The sequence below is a fragment of the Sarcophilus harrisii genome, chromosome 5 (genome assembly GCF_902635505.1).
Source record: "Sarcophilus harrisii chromosome 5, mSarHar1.11, whole genome shotgun sequence".
Classification (NCBI taxonomy): domain Eukaryota; kingdom Metazoa; phylum Chordata; class Mammalia; order Dasyuromorphia; family Dasyuridae; genus Sarcophilus; species Sarcophilus harrisii.
In genome coordinates this window covers 131,854,926-131,879,116 of record NC_045430.1, presented here as the reverse complement: position 1 = coordinate 131,879,116, position 24,191 = coordinate 131,854,926, and the positions used below count along the sequence as shown (strand labels likewise).

General features: G+C 35.6%; 1 protein-coding gene and 1 long non-coding RNA gene across 2 annotated transcripts in view; one reads left to right on the top strand and one right to left on the bottom strand.

The window, feature by feature from the left end:
• Window positions 1-341: 341 nt before the first annotated feature.
• Window positions 342-24,191, top strand: part of SEPHS1 (selenophosphate synthetase 1) — an 85,286-nt gene continuing 61,436 nt past the window's right edge. The window contains exon 1 of the mRNA XM_031938596.1: window positions 342-539. The gene's annotated coding sequence lies outside the window, so the exon portion shown is untranslated. The remainder of the gene's footprint in view (window positions 540-24,191) is intronic.
• On the bottom strand, window positions 15,175-22,723 carry LOC116419319. Its single transcript, XR_004229589.1, has 6 exons — window positions 22,536-22,723; window positions 21,044-21,164; window positions 18,670-18,785; window positions 16,937-16,983; window positions 16,389-16,456; window positions 15,175-15,794 (listed from the first exon to the last, which is right to left on the bottom strand). It is a non-coding gene; the product is annotated as an uncharacterized LOC116419319 (long non-coding RNA).

Here is a 24,191-nt window from a genome sequence, read left to right as displayed (position 1 = left end):
CCAGAGTTAAGATTTGCCATTCCTGCTTATGTAATATCTTGAATTCTATACTCAGAAATTAAACCTTGTTAGCAGAAATTGAGAGATTATTAAGATTTTTTAATAAATAAATGCTATGCCTATCTTAGTTGCAGGCAGGAAGAATATGATATGCTAGAAGGATCTAAAGTCAGAGGACTCAAGGTCAAATCTTTGTTCTACCTATTGGTCATTTCCTGTGAGTTTTTATTTCCTCTTCTACAAAATGAGGTGGAATTATATAATCCCTAAGGTTCCATGATGAAACAATGGGTCTATTACAATGTTCTAGAAAAGATAAAGAGAATTAAACTGGTGATTATAGGTCAGGATGGACAGAAGTGACTAGATATGAGAAATACTCTGAACATAATAAGAAATGAATTGACAAACTCCCCGGAAATGGATGATAAGTAACAAAGAACAATCGAACAACTCTGAAGTTACTACCATGAGTAACTAAGAAGATAATAGTGCTTTTTTTTGTCTATCACAATGATTTTACCATTTCATCACAGCAGGTAACTATGAAGCATTTATTAAGCCCTTATTATGCATCAAGAATTGTGCTAAAAATTGGGGAAACAAGGCAAATTATGGAATAAAACTAAAGTAGAAGACTTAGAAGGAATGGGAAATAAGAAATATACACAAACATAATAAAGATTAGGAATAGAATTTATCAGGAAAAAAATCTTAAACTTAAATCAAACTTAAAAATTCATTCAGGAGAAAAATCTACATAATATATCAGCCATATTGATACTGCTTTAGATGCAGATTTTTAAAAAAATTAATGTGCATGTATATTTATGTGTGTTGATAAGCATGTAAGTATATGTATGTTTGCATAAAGATAAATGTTTATATGTGTGTGTGTGTGTGTGTTGTGTGAACACACATAAAAACACACACCCACATAAATATATCTGTGCTTAACTGTAGCCTGCTTGGAGGAAGTGGGTGGGATGAAAGGGGGGAAAAAAAGAATTAAGGTAAAAAATGCACAGCAAAGAACATTTGCATGTGAACTCGATTTAAGTAAAAGAGGCTCACTCTCTCCTCCAGTCACTGAAGTACAATGGCAAGACATAAGTCAAGATAACTATAAAGAAACAAAGGTAAGATGGAAAGTCATGAATAGAATGTCTTCGATTATTATAGATACTTTCTTGACATGGAAATTTATCATTAAATATTTTAATCTTGCTTGATATTCTGCTGGACATCTGACAATGTTTTTTTTTTCCTTCTATTTGTGTTTTTTATATTGTATTTAGTTTTAAATAAATAGATTAATAATTTTAAAAAGAAGTAGAAATGGGGAAAGAAAGAAAGATAAAAAACAAGATAAAACAAAACTATCTCATCCTTAAGAAGCTTACATTCTTAAACTGTTTGCATTTTTGTTTTTCTTCCCGGGTTATTTTTACCTTCTGAATCAAATTCTTCCCGTGCAACAAGAGAACTGTTTGGTTCTGCACACATATATTGTATCTAGGATATACTGTGACATATTTAACATGTATAGGACTGCTTGCCATCTGGGGGAGGGGGTGGAGGGAAGGAGGGAAAAGTCGGAAAAGAAGTGAGTGCAAGGGATAATGTTGTAAAAAATTACCCAGGCATGGGTTCTGTCAATAAAAAGTTATAATTTTAAAAATAAATAAAAATTTAAAAAAAGAAGAATCTTACATTCTATAATGGTATACTGTTGTGCTATGAGAAATAATAAAAAGGATGATTTTGGCGAAACCTGGGAAGACTTGTATATATTTCCCTCTAGAGAGAAGTGAGCTGAAAAAAATAAAACAGTAAATATAATACCAATACTGTAAAAACAGACAAATTGAGGGGCCGAGTAGGGGAGAGAGCCAAGATGGTAGAGGCAGCAACCCAGTTGGGCTCAGCCAATGTTTTCCTCCAAACAACTTTAAAATAATGTCTCAAATAAAATTCTGAAATGGCAGAACCAACAAAAGGTCGGAGTAAAATATTTTTCTAGCCCTAGAGGAATTTAAGAGGTAGGCAGGAGAGGTCTATGACACTGAGGTGGAGACCCCCCTTAAGTACATATAGGAGCAACACTAGCAACAGGACTTGGAGATGATTGTGACAGTAGCAGCAGTAGCTGTGAGAGTTTTCAGCCCAGAGATAGTAAGGGGAAGGGGGAGATCAGACAACTGATCAGAAAGAGATTATAGGAGATCCTTTGCTAGCATTGAGTGCAGGACCTTGTTGCATTACTCATGCACATTCTGAGTTTCAGAATAAAGAGAAGTACTAGGTCTTGCAGCCAGAGAGGAACAAGGATGCTGTTCTCACTCCCAAGGCAGCACTAGCACTTGTAGCAACAGGAGAGCAGAGGGCTCAGACATAGATTGTTCCAAGACCAGAAGGAATGTTAGCACTTGTGGCTGCAGGGAAGCAAGGAACCTTCCTGTTGGAATCTTTACAAAGTGTTAAGCCATTGGAGTTGATTTGATCTTAGAAAGAGATATTTTGGGCCAGAACTTGAAACAAAGTCCTAAGTGGAACTGATAGAAACAATGCTTGTGTTCACATCTTTAGAGACCTCATAAGTATCTAAGTACTCAATGGAGTTCACACCTTTGGGAGAATTCAGGGCTGGCTTAGTCTGAATTCACACCTCCCTTGAAGTTCTTGGGACCAGAGAGCACTCTGGGAGATAACCCAGAATCCCTCTCCCTCCAGAAGGTGGAGTTAACCTTTGGGAGATCACATAAATAGAGGGAGCTCTTGGAGCTTGGGAACTGGCTGGAGGTACTTACTTGAGGTACTTACTTGAGTTAGTTACTTGAGGAGTTACTAGAAACTCTGGGAGCTCCAGAGAGTTTTACTTGGAGAGAGCTCTTGGAACCCACAAGCCCTATCTCTCTGCCTGGCTCCAAGAGATCTTGCAGCTTTGTCCTTGGCTCCTGCCTCTGCTTTCTTCAGCCTCCAGCTCAACTCCGACCACCTATATTTTAAATCAAAAGAAAAGGGGAGATGTTGGAATCCTAGTGTCAACTCAACTTGAAACAAGGTGATGTCAGAATCCTGGTTTTAACTCAATAGAACTGATACAGTGCTTATTGGTTCACACCTGAGAGCGAATCCTTACAAAGTGATAAGTTGCTAATACTGATGGAAACAATGCTTGCGTTCATACCTTTAGAGAGCTCATAAATATCTAAGTACTCAATGGAGTTCACACCTTTGGGAGATTAAAGGTTTAGAAAGAGATATCTGAATTCACACTTCCCTTAGGGCCAGAGAGCATGCTGCGAGATATCCCACAATCCCACTCTCAGAGAAGTAACATAAATAGAACACTCTGGGAGATACAGGACACTACTTGCCTCAGTTGGAGATTGAGAAGCCACGAGTTGGAGTTGAGCTGGAGGCTGAAGAAAGCAGAGGCAGAAGCCAAGGACAAAGCTGCAAGAGCTCAAGCAGAGAGATAGGTCTCTGAACTAACCGGGCTAATTTGGAAGGAGAAATAAACGTTTGCATTTTTACCAGCTGGCTGGATTTTGGAGTAATTATTTATTTCAACTGAGACTAAGGCTGCTTCCTTAAAACCTCCACACCTTCCTAGAAAAGGTACAAAAGATTAATAAAGAAAATTATTCCTTAAAAATTAGAATGGGGCAAGTAGAAGATAATGATTCCATTAAACATCAAAAACAATCAAATGAAGTTGGAAGAATGAAAAAACCAGGAGAAAATGTGAAATATCTCATTGTAAAAACAATTGACCTAGAAGACAATAGGACCTAGAAAAGATCATTTAAGAATTATTGGACACAGAGAAAGAACTCTGGGAGATGATTATGAACCATTACATAGAATTCCCAATCCCTATATTTTTGTCTGCCTGCATTTTTTATTTCCTTCACAGGCTAATAGTACACTATTTCAAAATCCGATTCTTTTTGTACAGAAAAATAACTGTTTGGACATGTATACTTATATTGTATTTCATTTATACTTTAGCATATTTAACATGTATTGGTCATCCTGTCATCTTGGGGAGGGGATGGGAGGAAGGAGGGGAAAAATTGGAACAAAAGGTTTGGCAATTGTCAATGCCGTAAAATTACTCATGCATATATCTTGTAAATAAAAAGCTATAATTTTTTTTTAAAAAGAAAGAAAGAAAAAAGAAAAAAATGATTGGACAACCTGAAAGCCACAATCACAAAAAGAGCCCAGGCATCATCTTTCAAGAAATTATCTAGGAAAAATGCCCTGATACCAAAGAACCTGAGGGGAAAATAGCAATTAGAATATTATATATCCAAATTCTGGAGTTCCTAGGTTAAGGAGAAAATATTTCGAATAGCCAAAATGAAACCATTCAAATCATGGAGCCACTGACAGGATCATACAAAATTTAACAACTTCCATATTAAATGAGTAGAGGACTAGGAATATGATATTTCAGAAGGCAAAGATCTTGGATTACAATTAGGAAGAATCTTCCTAAAAAAACTTAAGTATAATCATTAGAGATGGAAATGGATATTTAATGAAATAGAGGGCTTCCAAGCTCTCTTAATGAAAAGATCAGATCTGAATAGAAAACTATATTCAAGCAGAAGATTCAAGTGAAGCATAAAAAAGTAAACATGAAAAAGTAATTGTGTAAAGGACTCAATGGAGTTAAACTGTTTGTTTTCCTATATGAAAAAATGATATATCTAAATCCTAAGAATTGTATCATTATTAGGGCATTTAGAAAGAGTCTAAATAAGGATTTCAGAAAGTCCTGGAGAGACTTACATGAACTGATGCTAAGTGAATAAAATCAAGAGAATATGGTACATAGTAACAAGAAGATTATACAATGATCAATTTTGATGTATGTGGCTCTTTTCAACAGAGAGATGATTCAGGCCAGTTCCAATGGTCTTGTGATGGGGGGGAGCCATCTGCACCCAGAGAGAGAACTGTGGGGACTATGTATAGATCACAACATAATATTTTCACTTTCTTGTTGTTGTTGTTTGATTGCCTTTTGGTTTTTTCTCATTTTTTTTCTTTTTGATCTGATTTTTCTTGCGCAACATGATAATTGTAGAAATGTGTATAGAAGAATTGCACATGTTTAATATATATTGGATTACTCTAAGAGAGGGGTGGGAAAAGGGAGGGAGAAAAAAATTTAGAATACCAGGTTTTGCAAAGAATGTTGAAAACTATGCATGTGTTTTGAAAATAAAAGGCTTTATTTTTTAAAAAAAGAAGGAAACCAAAAAAAAAAAACAATTGTCTGCTTAGAGAGAGAGCACATGTGTGAGTTAATGTATTGGGATAATCTCCAAAAAAAGAATGTAATGGTGAGAAAAGGGAATGCCCTGGGAGAAGATGGAAGGGAGAGATAGAATGGAGGAAGTCATCTCATTCAAAAGAAGGATGCAAAGGAGCAGTTATGTGGCACATTGTCCTGTGAACATTAGTCCCAGAGTCAGGAAGACCTGAGTTCAAACCAAGCCTCAGACACTTACTTACCCAGTAACACTGGGTAAATCATTTTACCATCAGTGCCTCCCCCCCCCCAAAAAAAAGAGGTGCACAAGGAAGATCTTTTACAGTAAAGAGGAAATGGGGGTGGAGGGGTAACACTTAAACTTCTCTCTTAAAAATTGATTTAGATGGAATAACATACACACTCAATTGTATGGGAATCTATCTTACCCAACAGGAAAGCAGGAAGGGAAACTGAAAAGAGAAGGGGGATGGAGCTGATAACAGGGAGGGCAGTTAAAGGAGACAAATAAAAAGAGAGAGAGAGAGAGAGAGAGAGAGAGAGAGAGAGAGAGAGAGAGAGAGAGAGAGAGACTTTTGAGAAGTGACAAGGTAAAATGAAAAAAAGAAGTATAAACAGGAAAAAATAGGATATATAGCATTCCCTATACACAGCAGTAATCATAGCTGTGAATTTGATGGGATGAACTCACCACTAAAATGAGAGTGGATAGTAGAATGGATTAGAAACCTGAATCCAACAATATGTTATTTACAAGAAACATACTTGAAAACAGAAAGACACACAGAGAGTCAAAATAAGGGGCTGGAGTAGAATCTATTATTTTCAGCTCAGATTTAAAAAAAGACAGAGATAACAATCATGTTCTCAAACAATGCAAAAGCAAAAATGGACCTAATTAAAAGATAAACAGAAAACAATACCTTGCTAAAGGGTACCATAGACAATGAAGTAATATTATTTAACATCTATGCACCAAATAGCATAGCATCCAAATTCTTAAAGGAAAAATTAAATAAATTACAGAAAGAAATAATAAAACTATATTAGGAAAGGAATTCAACTTTCATCTATCAGAACTAGATAAATCCAACCATAAAAACAATTTAAAAAGCAGTTAAACAGATGAATAAAATTTTAGAAAAGTTAGACATTACAGACTTTTGGAGAAAAATGACAGGAATTTTTAAAAAGTATGCTTTTTTCTGTACTTGACTATACATGACACCTTCACTAAAATTAACCATCTATTGGGGTATTAAAATCTCATTAACAACTGTAGAAAAGCAGAAATATTAAATCCATCCTTTCAGATGATAATGCAATAAAAATTACATTCAAGAAAGGGTATGTAAACACAAATTAAAATTTAACTGGAAACTAAATAACCTAATCCTAAAGAATGGGTCAAGAACAAATTATGGAAACAATAATTTCATTAAAGAGAATAACAACGAGGCAATATATCAAAACTTTGTAGGATACAGCCAAAGCAATATTTAGGGGAAGATATCTCTAAATCTTTACATCAATAAATTCAAGAAAGAGAATGTCAAATGAATTGGAAATGGGATTTTAAAAAAATTAGAAAAGGGGGCAGCTAGGTGGCACAATGGATAGAGCATCAGCCCTGAAGTCAGGAGGACCTGAGTTCAAATCTGTGCTCAGACATTTAACACTTCCTAGCTGTTGTAACCCTGAGCAAATCACTTAACCCCAATTGCCTCAGCAAAAAAACAAAAACAAACAAACAAAAAAACAAAAAACAAAACCTACAAAAAGAATAAATTAAAAATTTCCAATTAAACATCAAAATGGAAATCCTAAAAATCAAAAGAGAGATTAATAAAATTGAAAGTAAAAAAGTTTCTCTAATAAATAAAATGAGGGGCTGATTTTATGGGAAAAACAAGTAAGCAAACCGTTGATTAATTTTATTTTTAAAAAAGAAATTAGAAAAGTATATTACCAGTATCAAAAATTAAAAGAGTAAAAGTACTGCCAGTGAAACTATAATTAAAGCAATGGTTAGGAGCTATTTTGCCCAATTTCATGACAATAAATCTGATACTCTAAGTGAAATGAATAGATATTTACAAAATTTAAATTGCCCAAATTAACAGAAGAGGAAATAAAACACTTAAATAACCCTATCTTAAAAAAAGAAATTGAACAAGTTATCAATTATCTCCTTAAGAAAAAAAAAATCTCCAAAACCAAATGGATTAACAAGTAAATTCTACCAAATATTTAAAGAACAATTAATTCCAATATTACATAAATTATTTGAGAAAATAAGCCAAGAAAGAATCCTAACAAATTCTTTTTAATAATACAAATATGGTGTTAATATCTAAACTAGAAAGAGTGAAAACAGAAAAAGAAAACTATAGATCAATTTCCCCAATAAACATTAATGCAAAAATTTTCAATAAAAAAAATCTAGCAAGGAGATTATAGCAATTTGTCACAAAGATCATTTACTATGGTCAGATGGTATTTATAGCAGAAATGGAAAACTGATTCAGTATTAAGAAAACTATCAGCATAATTGAACATATCACTAAAAAAATCATATGATCCCCTCAAGAAATGTAGAAAAAGCTCTTTACCTCTTAAAAGGGTGATAATAAATTATGGGTGCACAAAGAGACATAGTTTTTCCACTTAATATTTTATTTTTTCCAATTACATGTAAAGATACTTTAAAACATTTCTGTAAAATTTTTAATTCCAAATTTTTCTCCCTCTCTCTATCTCTTCCCTCCCAATGTACAATTATGTTAAACATATAGTCATATTAGTCATGTTGTGAAAGAAGAATCAGAACACAAGGAAAAAACTATGAGAAAGAAAAAACAAATTTCAAATAGTGAAAATAGTATGCATTCATCTATATTCCTACTCCATAGTTCTTTCTCTGGATGTGGATGGCATTTTCTATCACATCTTTTGGAATGAGACATAAAGTTTTTTGATACAACCAATGTAGAAATTTGGTTTTGCCTATATATAATCTGTCACAAAGATTTTCTTTTTCTTTTTGCAAAAAAAAAAAAAAAAAAAAAAAGAGTATTGGGTGAAAAAGAAAATCAATTTCTTGTTCATTAACAAAATTTAAATTGACAAAATTCTAACTTACACTAGATGATGTATAAACAATTAGATGGGGGGAGGGATTAAGCATTTATTAAGCACCTAGCATGTTCGGAGCACTGTGGCTAAACTCTTTACAAATATTATCTCATTCAGTCCTCACAAGAACCTTGGGATAAGTAAGTGCTATTTTGATTCCCATTTTACAGTTAAGGAAGATGAGGCAGAGTTAAGGGAAGTGACTTGGGTCACATACTAGGAAGTATCTGAGACTGAATTTGAACTCAGGTCTTCTTGATTCCAGACCTGGTGTTCTACCCTCTGCAGCACCTAGCTGCTTCTAGGTATACCCAATATGTGTACAAAGTAGATGAAAAGTAATGTTAGAAAGGAAGTCACTATCATCTGAGACAGTTAGAAAAAGTCCTTTACATAAGGGATTTGAACAGTCTTAAAAGAAGTCAGGAAAATAAAGAGGCACAGGTAAGGAGGCAAAGCATTCCAGCCATAAAATGATGGCAGAGAGATGGGAGATGAGTGTAATGTGTGAGATTACAAATAGGCTAGTGTAGCTGGATCCTAGAGTACATTCAGGAGAGTCAAGTGCAAGACTAGGAAGGTGGAAACAGCTTTCAACTAAAGCAGATCAGTAACAGCATCTTTAGAGTCTTCAAGAGCTTCCTGGGGCTCTAAGAGGCAGAGTGATCTGCTTGGATTACACAAAGTATCAGAGGCACTACTTTCCTGGACTCCATTACTAGCTAATTATCCACTATATTGTACGGATAGTTATTGTGATAGATACAGCATTCTGCCTCTTAAAACCATGTTATTTACATAGTTGAGAAACAAAACAAAACTGGGGCAGAGGCAGTCTTAGGAAGAAAGGTGATAAACTTAGTTTGAGATATGGTGAGTTTTCTAGGATAGTATTAATTTGATTGAGATTTTATGATGGACTAGCAGAACAGGGAGGAATCAGTGAGGATGAATACAGGTGTGGAAAGGATAAAACAGTGGGAGATGTGGAAGAACAGAAAAGTCTGACCCAGGGAGGTGAATTTCAAAGTTCAGGATCTCAGAAATGCAGCAATCTCCCATAATGTTGAAGTCTATGGTTTTCCATAAACTCTTAGTTCCTAGTCTTCAATCCAGTGCAGGATATAAAATAACCAAAAGTAACAGTCTCTGCCCTTAAAACTTGTTACAACTCCCAGGAAAGCAGATAATTGAGTGATTGAAAGGCTGTTTAAAAAAGTTCAATAGCTAGAATGGGAGGCAGCATGATGTACTAGAAAGACGAAATATTTGGAATTGAATAATTAGGTAGAACTTTGCCATTTATTACCTGTGTATCCTTAAGAAACTTAATTTCTCTCTGGGCCCCAGTTTTCTCCTCTGAAAAATGAAGTGTGTCTATATTACCTTTGTGGTCACTTCCAGCTCTAAACCTATGATCCTAAGTGAAATCAGGGCATATTTGTCTTAGAGGTAAATCCTGACTTCTGGAAGAGGTCATCTGCCAAAAAATTATCCAAACCAGGTGTCATCACTCAGAGCACTAGATCTTCTCATATATGCATATATTACATATACATCATAAGCATAATTACATCAAGCACTATTCTAAAGGACGGACAGATGTTCTATTTACTTCCCATCTCTGGAATCTGATAGCTAACTAGGTTCATTTACACTGTTCTCTACCTCCACCTCAAGCTAAGGTGGCAAATTAGGAAATTAGAGTTTAAGATGTATCCTCAGGAGATTTGCTGACCAGGATCAGGTATCTTTAGACCTGGCTGGAATAATTATGCTATTACCCTTTTTCAAAACAAAAAAAGATACTAATGCAGTAACTTTAGGAGAAAGCAAAAATTGAGAGTGACTCTTCAGTTAACAATTATGGGAGACAGAGACAAAGACAGACAGACACAGAGAGACAGAGAAAATCAAAGACAGAGACAGAGACACAAAGAGATTGATTTAAAAAATTAAATCAGATTAAAATAAATTCTAAACAGGTTCAAAAAAAATATGCTCTCCACTTGAATTTTATGGCCAATTGGCAATTCTACTGAACAAGAGTTCAGCCTCTGATTCAACTCATGTCATCATCCCTCCTCCACATCTGCAGCTAAGTCATAATCAGTCCAGTTTCAGAGATGAACTCTTTTGACATGATCATAGTTCATGGTGCAATTACACAGTTCCTTGGTGCTAAGAGCTACAGGGACTAATAAACAGTTGTATAAAATCTTTTATCAGGCTCATGGAAGGAAATATTTGAAAATAGACCTACCAAAGTGTTAGGAAGCTGGGGTGAGGGAAAAACAAAAATAATGTTGTTGAATGAATTTTGAAGGTTTTGAGTTTGTGAATCACAAGAATCAAAAGAATAGTGTCTTCATTGGAAATAGAGAGAAAGGATATCAGACCTGGGGAGGGGGTAGGAAAATTGGATCAGTCTGAGGAAAAATAGAATAGACATAAGAATGGAAAGTCACATAACACAAGCCATTAAGTCAGTGAGCAACAATAAGCATTTATTAAACATTGTGTGCCAGGTACTTTGCTTTGGAAGGTTTTGAATCTAGATGAATGAGTTCAAATATAAGGCTAAAGAAGGCTGATCATGTTCATTAAGTAACTTTCAATTTGTTTTCACTTTATGCAAGGAACTTAATTTGACTTTATCTTAGAATTCAAGCCTTTTCCTGGGCTGTCTTCATTCTAACTTACTGGCCTCAATTTAATGTAACCCTTATCTCCTCCATGATCTCCTGATGACCTTACATGTTTGGAAGCTACTCTTATATTTAGATTTTCCGCTCTTCTGGGCCATGACTTTGTGAAAGTTGCATATTAATTTTGTTATTTCACTAGCTTTTAATGTATTCTTGTTCTGTGAACCTTGATCACAAATGAAACAGACTGCCAATTCCTTAAATAGATAACTACTTTGCAAAATTAAAGTCATATCTCTTCTTCCCATGATTCAAAACTGACCTTAAAAATATACAACTTTGGCCACACCTCCTTAACCAATCATGGGGAAAATATGTAGCAGAAGAGGAAAAAGGAGATTTAATAAATAATTCATTTATCTTATTAAAGAATTTTAACTTAATTCCAGAAGGGGAGCATAAGGCTTTTAATTCAGAGACCAGATTTGTCGGTTAAAAAGGGCATCATGTTTTAAGATACTTACCAATCACTTCATTATATGGGCAACATGGAGAGAAGACTGAATACTTCACTTTAAATCCCTTCTCTAATACATTCTGGCTGGGTGACCTTGAGCAAGTCACTGCAATCAGCTTCTCAGGTCTCTTGACAGCTTTCTAAGATTGTAAGTTATATAGAGTAGGTACAGACCTGCTGTTCCCAGGAATTCCTTCTTCATTGAAATCATAGGTCCAGAGTCTTTTGTCAGATAGGAGGCATAGTGGATAGAGGTCATGGTGTCAGGAAGAACAGAGGTCAAATCCAGATTCAGATATTTACTGAGAAAGTCACTTAACCTCTGTTTACCTCAGTTTCCTCAGTTGTAAAAGCTCCCTGTAAAAACTCCCCAGGGTTGTTATAAGAATCAAATGAGATAATTGCAAAGTACTTAGCATAGGGCTTAGCATATAGTAAGCACCATATAAATGTTAATTTTTCATCATCATAACTACTATTATCATCCTAAGAATAATATTATTATCCATTATTATTATCATTATCCCATTGTTATTATAAACCATTATTATTAGCCATTATTATTATCCCAGAAGACAAGATCAAACTGAACCAAATATATTTAAGCCTTTTTATATTTCTATTTGAAAATGTAGATTATATGAAGAAAGGAAAAAAGAATAGAAGGAAGGGGGGAGGGAGAATACATTTTAAAATTCAGTTACTAAGAACATGATAAGATTTTTAAAAATAAATCAATTAAATATTTGAATACATTTTTATAAAAGAGATGGACAAAAACTTAACAAGAAGACAAACTGTTGAGGAAAGAAAAAGATTTTAGTAGTACAAATAAGTAATTGTAAATATATCTATTGTCTTTAATTCCTCATGCTCTAGGGTAAATACCTAATTACATAATGAATCTGATGCAACATATATTAAGGTCATTCATCCTAAATGATGTATAATAAATTTATATAAAAATGCTTTTCATTGTAAGCATTATTAATAATAACTAGTAGTAACAATAAAAACACCTCTCTGGAGGCATTTTTCAACTGAAGTGTTATAAATTCTAAGTTGCTTATCTTGAGCTTCTTGAATTAAATGGAATTATAATAAATTGTTATACAGCATGATTGAAGAACATAATATTCTGGTTAGTAAAATTTGGGGGAGAGGGTCTCTTTTTAGGATGTGATACCTCTGGGATATTTCTTATCTCTCTGGTTCTTACCTCCACCCCAAAAGTCTGAGAACATTGCTCACTTATTACAAAAATTCAAAGATGGGGGTAGAGTGGAGAGTGAGTTTACAAGCCAAAGAAAACAGAAAGCGCTCATCAGAGCGCCTGGAAAGTACGAACAGGGTCTCTCGGTACTCCTTTCCCTTTCCTCCCCTGAGTAATCCTTCTCCAATGATCTGAACAGCCTGACTCACTTTCTGTCCAACATGAAAGCTGGAGGGGGCCCAAGTGTGGATTCTAGGAGGCAATGCCTTTTGTGCTCGGCAGTTCTCCACAGTTGCCAGTAGGTGGCACCCGCCTTCATTCCTTTACAGAATTTTGTTGTTTATGCTTAACAAGCAGTAGGGTCATTGCTCAAGCTCTTGTCCTGTGTTTCTCCCTTAAAAGCATTTCCATCAGTCTAGTCTGTTCCTGGGACCCTCTGCGGGTCAGTCACCAGAGAGAGGCTACTCAAAGTCACCTGAGACTGCTAAAATTTAGTTCACTAAGAGTTAAAACTTTTTTCTTTTAATTTCTTTTGATCTTAGTCTTTTTTTTTTTTTTTTTTTTTTAAAGCAGTTTCTATCTGGAATTCCTGAAAGAACTGCTGAATTTGGAGGGATGAGTTCAAATCCCACCTTAGATTCTTTGTTCTTGTGTGACCTCTCATAAATCGCTATCCTTCATTGGATTTCAAGTTTCCTCATCTATAAAATGGACTAAAATGCCCTTTAAAAATCCTTTGAGATTCTAAATCTATGTTCCTACAATCCCATGAACTATATTCTTTATGTAAAAAAAGACTGCTCAATTGGGTTGGGAGGGAATGGGGTAAATGGAGAGATGGCAGGTTGCCAAAAGATCCATCCTATCTCATTTTTTACCCCTTGGGATTTTCTTCCCTTTTCTTTCCCCATTTCCAGTCTGTGCAAAGAAAACCCCAAATGGGGTTATGAAAAATGACTGAACAACAAATTAAATAATCAACATACATTTATTAAGCTTGTACTATGTGCCAGATACTATGCTAAACACTGGGGTTAAAAAAAAAAAAAGGCAAATGGCAGTTCCCACCCTCAAGGAGCTCACAATCTAATGGAATCATGAGCTATCTCTCTAGATACATGACCAATTCATTCCCTTTTCCATTTTCTCGTAAGTATCTCTGACATCCTATAGACATCTTTCTAATGCATTGTATCCTTCTATCTACTACACAGTTTTTCATTACCCTTTGGTGACCAACAACTTTAAAAGTTTGATACTGTACTATCTTATCATATAGTACCATTGGAATAATATTTGTGTTAAGAAGATGGTTTTTTCATTAATTGGAGAATGACTGACTAAATTGTGGTTACATAAGGTTTCACAAGGGTGAATGATTAAAATTATCTTTGCATGTATTTTGAAAATAAAATGCTATTATCAAAATTTAAAAAAAAATAAGTAGAAAATAAGATAATCTAAAACAAAAAATATATACATTATGGTTCCATGAATGAAGTGGAATATTACTAGTGCAATAAAAAATGATGACCATAGAGAATTCTTGGAAGACATATGGACTGATGCTTTCAATCAAGTTTGGTGCTTTTTTGTGTGCTGCTGCTGCTGAATTATGACTAGACAAATGGAGAGAATACTGAAGCCAACTGAAAATGCATGAGGACAGAGTTGGTGCAAAAATTTGGGACAGGAGAAAGATTTATTCTTTTTTCAAAGAGGAAATAAGAGCCTCTTCAGGACTGACTCCAAGCATGTGGAAAGATTTTTGGAAATTGCACAAATGTAGAAACAACCAACTTCTCAATATGTCCCTAATTTATAGCTTGCTTCCCTAACGATTTTGGTCAGATCAGGACCCTTCTCTTGAATGAGTTAAAATCGCATCTTGTGCCCATCAAAACAATTCTTTCAGTCTTGTATATCTTTATATTGAATATTCTAATTTGAATAATTTCTCTGCTTCCTGTTTGCTATTTTATTTGAGGGGCCTCTCAGTTCCATTTAACTACTTAATTAATATCATGCAGCTTTTACAAAATATTAATTCAAAAATAAAAAAGAATAAACATTTCCCCCAAACCTTGTGGAGATAAAGTCCCCTAGACTTCTTTGGTCTGGTGGGGTAGGGTAACAGGGAGGGTATATTAAAGCTCAAAATTTAGTTCAGTTCCTATATAGTATCAGTCTCACCAAATTTGAGTCCAAAAGTAACACTGCTAAGAATATGAATTCTTCCCCTGGGTTGGGGTCTCAAAAGTCTTTCTGAAAAGTCTTGTGAGACTCATTCTCAACCAAAGCTGAAGAGACTACACCTAAAAAGGAAAACAATTAACCAAGTCAAAGGTGCCTCATGGGGGTTGGGGAAGCGAGAGAGTACTCTATGGCCCTACTCTGATAGTATGGTTCTCTCATTGCAATCCCCATCAGAGCACAGCTGAAGCAATGAGGCAAAGAGGGTCAGAGAAACAAAGAAGAGGTAGCCAAAGCTGACAGTCTTTTTGAATGCCTCCAAAGCCAATCAGAAAGCCCTCATGGAATCGTGCCCTAGTTTCTCCACTGTATTTTCCTTACACATCCTCATGATTCTTCCAGAAGCAGTTCCTTAGCATCCTGTACTGGGTAAGAAGCTGTCTCAGGTGCTCTGGACAGGAGCCAGACCTCATTACACCATGAAGATTAATTATTGTAATATAAGGAAGTCATTGGAGTAATTGAAATGAGTAGTATTTAATTTGTCCTTGCACTAAATTCCCTCATAGTCGGCAGATAATCATTCCAGAGACGGTTGGGATACAAAGTTTTAATAGTGATGGCACACAGTATGATACTGTGATATTGGCAGAATCCAAGGGAGACATTGAGCTGGAGTAGAAATGCCACTGGGTCCAGGGTGGGAGATCCTGGGTGCTTTATCCTCCGTCTCTCAGTTCTTAACTCTGAGACACTGAACAAGTCACCGAAACGCCCTGGCTTCAGTTTTCTCCCCTGCAAATGAGAGGACTAGATTAGTTGCTTCTAAGGTTTCATCCTGCTCTAAATCTAGGACTCTGTAATAAGGAGCTAGTGCCCTGTCACTGCAGGGCTGTTCTGGTTTTTGTTGGTGTCTTTTTGGAATCTTCTTTCTGCCCATGGAGACAAAAGATAAACAATAAATATGGCATTTTACCTTGACAAAGACCTGAAGTTTATGGGAGAAGGTATCTGAAAGGTTGCAGTTCATAAGCACTTCTCTCATTTTCTTTTGTGAGAAGGACTCGATTCAACTTATCGTGGGAACAAATTCATGTTTTCAAAATATACATAACAGCAGAACTGATTGTCTGTCGTTATGGATGCAAGCTCCTTGAAGGCAGGGACTGTTTTGGTTTTGCCTTTATATTTCCAGATCCTGGAAGAATTCTAACTAATAGCAGATGCTGAATAAACATGTTTCAACGGATTCACTTAACTTTTCTTTTTTCCCTTCATCTGTTGCTTTCATGCTTTTCAGTTGTAATTAATACAATATGGTGTGATGTGATACAATATAATTATTATACTATTTTATGGTATGTATGTGTGTATGGATGCAGAAGTTACCTTTTGTAGCCAATGGGAACCAACGAAGCTGTTCCTTTCCTTCCAATTCTCAAAGAAGACCAGTTATACTGTATTGTATATGGGATCACAGAAGGAAACTGAGTTACAGTGATTAAATTAATATTGATTAATTTAATTAATTTGGGGGCATTAACTAAATTAATGTCCAAAGTTATTCAGCTAGTAGTTGTTTGAGGTGGAATTTAAATCTGAGTCAAGAACTCTCCTATTATACTATGCTGCCTCAGTTCTTCCTCTTTTTCTCATTGTTTATTCTTCAGAAGCTTCCTCTACTGTTCCTTTTCTGCCCTCCCTTTTTCCTTCCTTTCCTGTCATCTCCCCCTTCCTTTTCCTTCCTTGCTTGCTTCCTTTTTCTTTTTTCATTTAGAGCTGCTCCAACTTTACCAAATATGTGGGTAGAGTTGTCATTGTAAGTTGAAAGGAAGGGAGAATCAAAATATGCAAAAAAAAAACAACCACCACCACCAAAAAAAAACAAAAAAAAAACAAGTGCACATACACATTTAGGGAACTTTCTTTTCACCAACCTTGGGAAGTAGTGACCAGGACGTTCTATAGTCCATCCAAGCTAAATCTGATAATGAAAAGGAAAGAGTAAAGAGTAAAACAGAGTTATATTCCTTACTGAGTTCCAGAAGAATCAAGAAGAGTTTCTTCCACTAACTTGTACAGCTAGTTATCTATAATAAAAAAATGTGTCTCTCCAAGTATCTAAATCTGGTGCCACAAAGTAATTCTAAGCACTAGGGAAGACTGATTTGTTACTGTTATAAACCAACTGTGAAGTTGATTAGGCTCCTAAGAATGAGCTCTCTGGTGAAGACGTTAAAGATTGGACCTGTGATTCCATCAAGGAACTCCCTGAATGAGAAAACTCTACCAATGGAGGTCTTACAATTGACAGATTACTTACTCCCAAATTTTCCTGGTTCTATACCAACATTATACTGCCTCTCTTTTGGTCAAGAGGACTTTTCAAATTAAAAGTGTGTTTTTATGTTGTAGAATCATAAACAGAGGTAAAAGATAGATTTTGAACCCCTTCATTTTACAGATAAGGAAACTGAAACCCACAGCTGCCCTCCTACTTGTAAATACTTTATATCAGTGACTATCGATAGAAATAGGGAAGGGATAAAATTGGGGTATTTCCTCCACCAACACAGAAAACTTAGAGAAGTTAAGTGACTTGTCCTGGATCACATAGCTAATAATTGTCAGAAAGGATTTGAACTCAAATCATCCTGACCTCATACCCAACACATTATTCACTTTGATCTATAAAGCAGAAGTTTTTAGCCTAAGATTGGTGAACTTGTTTTCATAAATATTTTGATGACTATATTTTATATAACTATCTTCCTTTGTAATTTCATGAGTTTTATTGTATGCATTTAAAACATGATTCTGAGAATGAGGTGACAGGATTCATCTGACTGCCAAAAGAGTCCATAATGCAAGAAAGGTAAAGAATCCTTACTCTACATAAACTAAGACCACAAATTATTCAAAGCAGCAATGACACTGATATTAATCTTTGAATAAGGCTTGGGCAGCAAGATACAGTGAACTATGGGCCAGTCTTAGAATCAAAAAGACCTGGGTTCAAGTCTAACCTTTGACACCTACTATGTGATCCTGGACAGATCATTTAACATCTCGGGAATTCTAGAAAACTCTAATATGATACAATTGGGACATAGTTATTTCTCTTCATTGCTAGAATGAAATCACAGATTGTGACCTTTCCCTCTCCATCTACCACTCCCACCCAAATTGCTTGGGCTATGCTAAAAAACTAAGAGGGTTAAAAGGTTAAAATTCAAGACTGGCATTTTACCATTGCTTTCAGAGATGCTGCTGTGACAAAGAAAAGGGCATATGATAAAAGTATGAAATTACATGGAGCATGATTGTTTTTGACACATTGAGATATCATGGCCCCATCCTCTAGTCCCACTATTATTACTTATGCCTGTATTCTTTATCCATGAAAATAGAAATCAACAATACCTAATTAAATTAAACCCAGGAAGATACAGTGAGTTACAGAGGTGGTGCTGACCTGCATTGGTAAAGGAAATTTCCTCATGAAGAAGTTCCCTTTACCAATGAAATCACAGGGTCAGTTCACACAAGAGAATGGAAACTCTCTAAGGGCAGGGATGATTTTTTTCTTTTTCTTTTTTATTCCCTCCATCTAACATGGTGCCTAGCATAAAATGGGGGCTTCATAAATGTTTTTTCAATTGGAAGTTACCAGATGATCTGTAGAAATGAGTTCCTCCCAAAGCTCCTTTTGATGTCTTGAGGTCTCTGTCTCCCTTGTTCCTCTGCTGTTGCCCGGCATCCAGCTGACTAGGGCCTTATTTGCTTCTAGTTTGAGGTGCAAAAATTCCTAGTCATGGCTTTGACTACGGTAATTATGACTTTGTCTTCACCTCTCCATTCTGCTTGACCTCTGTACCTTTTCAAGCAGTATATTCTCCTTCAGGAAAATTTTTTCTTTCTTTTATCCTGTGAAACTACACTCTCTTAATTCTTCTCCTCCCTCTCTTTCTTTTCCTCTGCCTCCTTTACAATAAACACAAATGTAGCTATCTTCCCCTATCAAATGTAGGTATCTTCCCCTAACAAATGTAGGTATCTCCCTGAGTCTTTTCTTTGTGTACTTTTGTCCTTCAGCATGTCATCCATTCTGGCATTTCACTGATACCATAAACTCATACCTTTCACCTCTGCATAAATCCCAAGTCTCTACTTTGGGGCCTAAGTAGAAATAGTCTTCTGAAAAATAGTCAGATATTTTCAACAGCTTGATGGATATTTCCCATCAGATGCTCCACCAATGCACTAAGCTCAATATGTTTAAGGCCAAAACTAACATTTCCTCCCCTAAAACTATCCCCAGTTAGAGTCTAGTAACTTCAATCAATTATAACTCTTCCTTCTTCCTTGTTCCCACACCCAATCACCAAATTTTTTTCTATCCTTTCTTTGAAAGTCTTTTGCCTCCATCCCTTCCTTTAAATTAGCATTGTAACTACCTTAGATGAGAACTTTCATCTCATTCTCAAATTATATTACTTTCTAACTCTTCACCTCCAAACTTTCTCCTCTACTGAAAACTGCTTCTAATATATATAATATGTATTAAGTATCTGCTGTATATCCAGAAGTATGGTATAAAATGAGGGAGGAAGGAAGGAAGGAAGGAAGGAAGGATTTCTTGAGTGTTTACAATGTGCCAGGTATTACACTAAGCATTTTACAAATATTAATTCATTTGATTCTTACAACAACCCTGGTATTAATATCTCTATTTTATAGTTGAGGAAACTGAGGCACACAAAAATTAAATGACTTGTCTAGGATCACACAGCTAATAAATGTCTGAGATCACATCTGAACACAAGTCTTCTGACTTCAGGCTCAGCTCTATTTTTAAACAAAAAAGTTGCATGGTCTCTTAAGAAGTTTAGGGTATAGTTAGGGAGAGCACAAGAAATAATGTGCTATAGCAAGTAAGGTAGCAAAAGGGATCGCTGTGAGCCAAAGGATTTGGGGAAAGTATCATGAACAGAGGAAAAAATTAAATGGGTTTTGAAAGAGAAAGGGATATCAATAAGCATAGAAACAGATTTCAAATGGTAATGTGTACATATTAACAGAGAGATATGGAGATCTTGCCTTATTCCAAACATGTGACTTTGATGGTATGAATTTCTGGTGCCTGTTAAGTTGGTGTAATTCATTTTGACAAGTGTCCAGCTCTTTGTTAAGTGTCTTGGGAGGTACAAAAGAATTATATGGAAGGTTCAGTCTCTCTCTGCCTTAAAGCTTCTTATAACATACACTTTGGGGAAATCATTCAACTCAATTTAACAAGCATATACCAGGCACATGCTATATTTAAGGCAATATGCTGAGTACTAGAAATAAAAAGACAAAATGAAAAACAGTCAATTTCCCTCACAGAGTTTATCATTCTACCATAGAGAGTGAGGCATTTAGGTGCAATAGGGGATCAAAGCACTGGCCTTGGAGTCAAGAAGGCCTGAATTCAAATTAGCTTTAAATACTTAGTTAACTATGTAATCCTGGCTAGGCAAGTCATTTGACCCCCTGTTTGCCTCAATTTCCTCATCTATAAGATGGAGATGATAATAGAATCTATTTCCCAGGGTTCTTGTGAAAGGAAATAATATTTGTAAAGTGCCTTGTAAACCATAAAGTACTACATAAATGCTAGTTGTTATGTCAAAATAACATTACTGAAGAAGGGAGAAAGCACTAACAACCAATGTGGTTCTATTCAAGAAAGGCATATAAATTAAACTTTGAAAAAAGCTAATGATTTTAAGAAGAAAGGAAGGAGTGTATTTCAGTATTTCTACAAAGACACCAAGACCAGAAATGAGATTTACATCAATGTAATACCAGAAAGCAATTTCTTTTGAGAAAGAAGGACTAGACAATGAAGATCAAACAATAAATGCTATAAAAGTAAAAATAAAAATGTTTTCCCCAGTGGGCAAGTGTTTTTGATATCCCTTAGTTCATACCATGTGAGCAGAAATTCATACCATACCTCTGCTAATAGGATGGGGCATAAACTCTTGCTATTTCTGTACCTTCAAGGCTTTCATGTAGCTACTGATTCCCAGAGCAGTATAAAGTAGCACTGGAAAATGGGACAGTGAAACAAGGGCTCCCCTACAAATGAATCACAGAAGACATTCCACCTTCATACTGCTGTAAAGAAAACAGAAGGTAATTATAACTCTGGAGATGAGTGGTTTTCTCAAAATCCATCATCATTAAAGGACTGTGGGATTATTTTCATTGAGAATTCTGGAAGAGAAATGGGGGAAAGAGGAATGAGAGTAAGAAAGTAACATCACCCATTTTATATCATGTAGAAAGACTGGACACGAGGCTGTTTTGTTCCTCCCTCTCCCATCCATTCAGGTAGTGAAGGTTTTTGTTGGACTGATGAGAACAATCATGAGTGAGCTAATGTGAAAGTATCTCAGAGACTATAAACTGTAGTTTCTCCTTTGTTACTGTGTTGTCCACTTCTCTTTATATAAAATGTGGTAAATAACCTTGTTGTATAATCAGTGTTACATTGTAGAAGAGGTTAGGAAAACTGGTCAGTCTGAGAGAAACAGAAATGCATTCAGCCACCAGTAGGAGCTATGTGGGGAGGTGGCAGAGTTACCATTACTTCCCTAGGAAATCACAAACTGTTTCAGGCACTTAATATTCCTGTGGTGTAGGAAATGATGAATTGGTAGATTTAGAAAAAGACTTGGATTTATCAAGGTTGAAGTTATTTTCCTGACAAGGAAGGAAGGAAGAAAGGAAAGAAGGGAAGGAGGGAGGCACAGGGGGAGGGGGATAATACCCTTAAACCAGGGTCAATTCAGCCTGAAATAAAGTGAAGAAAGGAGATTGTAGAGGGCTGGAACTCTGAAGAAGTATACTTGAAACAAGGATACTTACACCAAGATGTTAACTCAGTGTGATTGATAAGATGATGGTTCTCTAGTATATATATACTTAGTATTTGGTATGGTGATGTAATGGTTCTCTAGTTCACACATACTCAGTATGCTGTAATGATGTAATTGTAATAGGGTATAAGAGCTGAGAAAACCGGGGACAGGGTCAGTCAGTCAGAGTGAACAGACTGTGAAGGAGACAATAAAGACTTTAGATTCTATTCTTGACCATCCTTGTGGTGACTATCCTGCTGAGACCAAGGCCCATCTGGAAGAACTCCAGAAAGCTAACCTGAACATTACGGGAGATGTCTTCCTTGAACACCATTTTGGTATCTTTTACTTTGCTGGTGTTTACATCTTCCTATTTCACCTTATAGCAACTTATTGGTGGTCAAGGATATTTTCAAAATGAAAGACTCCTCTCATAACTCTCACTTTCACCCTTACACAAGAATTTCTTTACTTCTGTATAAATGTGGAGACTACTCCTCCCTACCCCATCCCACCGTGGAATTTTATTGCTCTCCTAAGTAGAGAAATGACTTAAACATACTTACATACTGGAGACATCTTTATTGTTATTACCTAATGAAAGACAGAAGACAGGACTAAGTACCTGAAGCAGGATCCCAAAATATATCTTTATGACTCCATACTACAATGCCTTATCCAGTGTAGTTCCATATATTTCTCTGAGTTCTGTGATTATGGGCAAGTCACAGCCTTTACCTCAGTTTCTTCAACTGTAAAATAAAGGGATTGGAATCATCAGCCTCTATAATTCCTTCCTCAAAAGATTGTTGGTGAAAATCAAATGAGACATCAATAAAAAGTACTTAGCACTCCAGACATACTTATTCTTTTTCCTTCCCTCCCCACTTCCAACTCTAAATCTATAATCCTATGAATTTAAAGTCAGGGAGGCCCAACTTCCATAGTATCTGGAAAGAAAAACTGACCTTTCTTCCTAGCATGAGTTCTTTAAGAAAGATTGAAAAAACAAAACAAAACAAAAACAACCGTTTCCACTGTCATTTCCTCATGTTTCATCAATTCAGTCTGTTTAATTTAAATGGTAGAGCCCTGAGGTAAGACCCATTCTTAATCTATGATCTGTGTAATACCTGGCACATTATTGACACTAAGTAAACACTAAACAAAGGACAGTCACAGCTTAGGAAAATGGACTCAATTTACAATACTTATATTTCCAAGTGACTTCTGACCAAATTAGTTATGGATCATATTTGAGGGTGATACTTGATCACAGGGCAGAGGATGATATATGTTATGGCTTAAATGGTGGTAATGTGATAGGAATGGGAATGGGAATAAGATATTGTTTCTTTGATGAAAGAGTAGTGAATGAACACATTGGTTAACTTGAGCTATGGTTCTAGGGCCACTTCTATTTAAGTAATTTCTTGGAGAGGGAAGCAGGTAGGCAGCTATTAAAAATGAACAAAAAGACTCAAGCTTTCTCATTCTACCTTCGCTTCCAAAATCCAACAACCTAGGGGGAGTTTGGTCTCTAAAATTTCAGTTCCCTATGACAAAGTACAGATACACTTAAACAGTGAGGGACAGGATTTCATAACAGATCTTCCAATTAAGTTTCATTTAGATAAACCAAAAATAGTGTACCTGAGGCAAGATAATAGACATTTCATGTATAATGTTGTTTTCTCAGAATCCCTTATAAATTGAAAACTGGAAATCATTGTGAATGCCTTAGGGATAGCCGCCCAGTTTATATGCAACAGCTGCTTTCAAGTGGGAGGGGGAGAATGTCTAGGGTGCTTTAGTAAAGTGCATAATAATATGAGAAATATTGTGACACCAGAACCGAAGCAATCTTTTGGGGAGATTAGGGGCATCATATTACAAACAAGGAACACATAACACCATTCCAATTTTATTCTTTCATATAACATCAGAACAAGGGAAAACAATGATGTTATAGCCTTTGATACTTGCTGGGAGCAGGCAATCAAATATTTGTCTTAAAGCATGAATTAAATTGTCATTTGAGTGGTTAAGAAGACCTCATCTGTCTTCACTATACTGGAAACAATTCTATTTATAAAGAGCCAAGGTTGACTCTATAATGTAAGTTTAAGTTTGGGTCGAAGGTCAAATTTAATAAAGTGTTTTATTACTCTACTGATTACATGTCCAATGGAAAGGGGCACCCTCCTTCTGTGAGCATTCCTGAGCTTGGACAGTATTTTCACTTAGATCTACTAGTTTGTAAAGATTAGTAATGACCCCA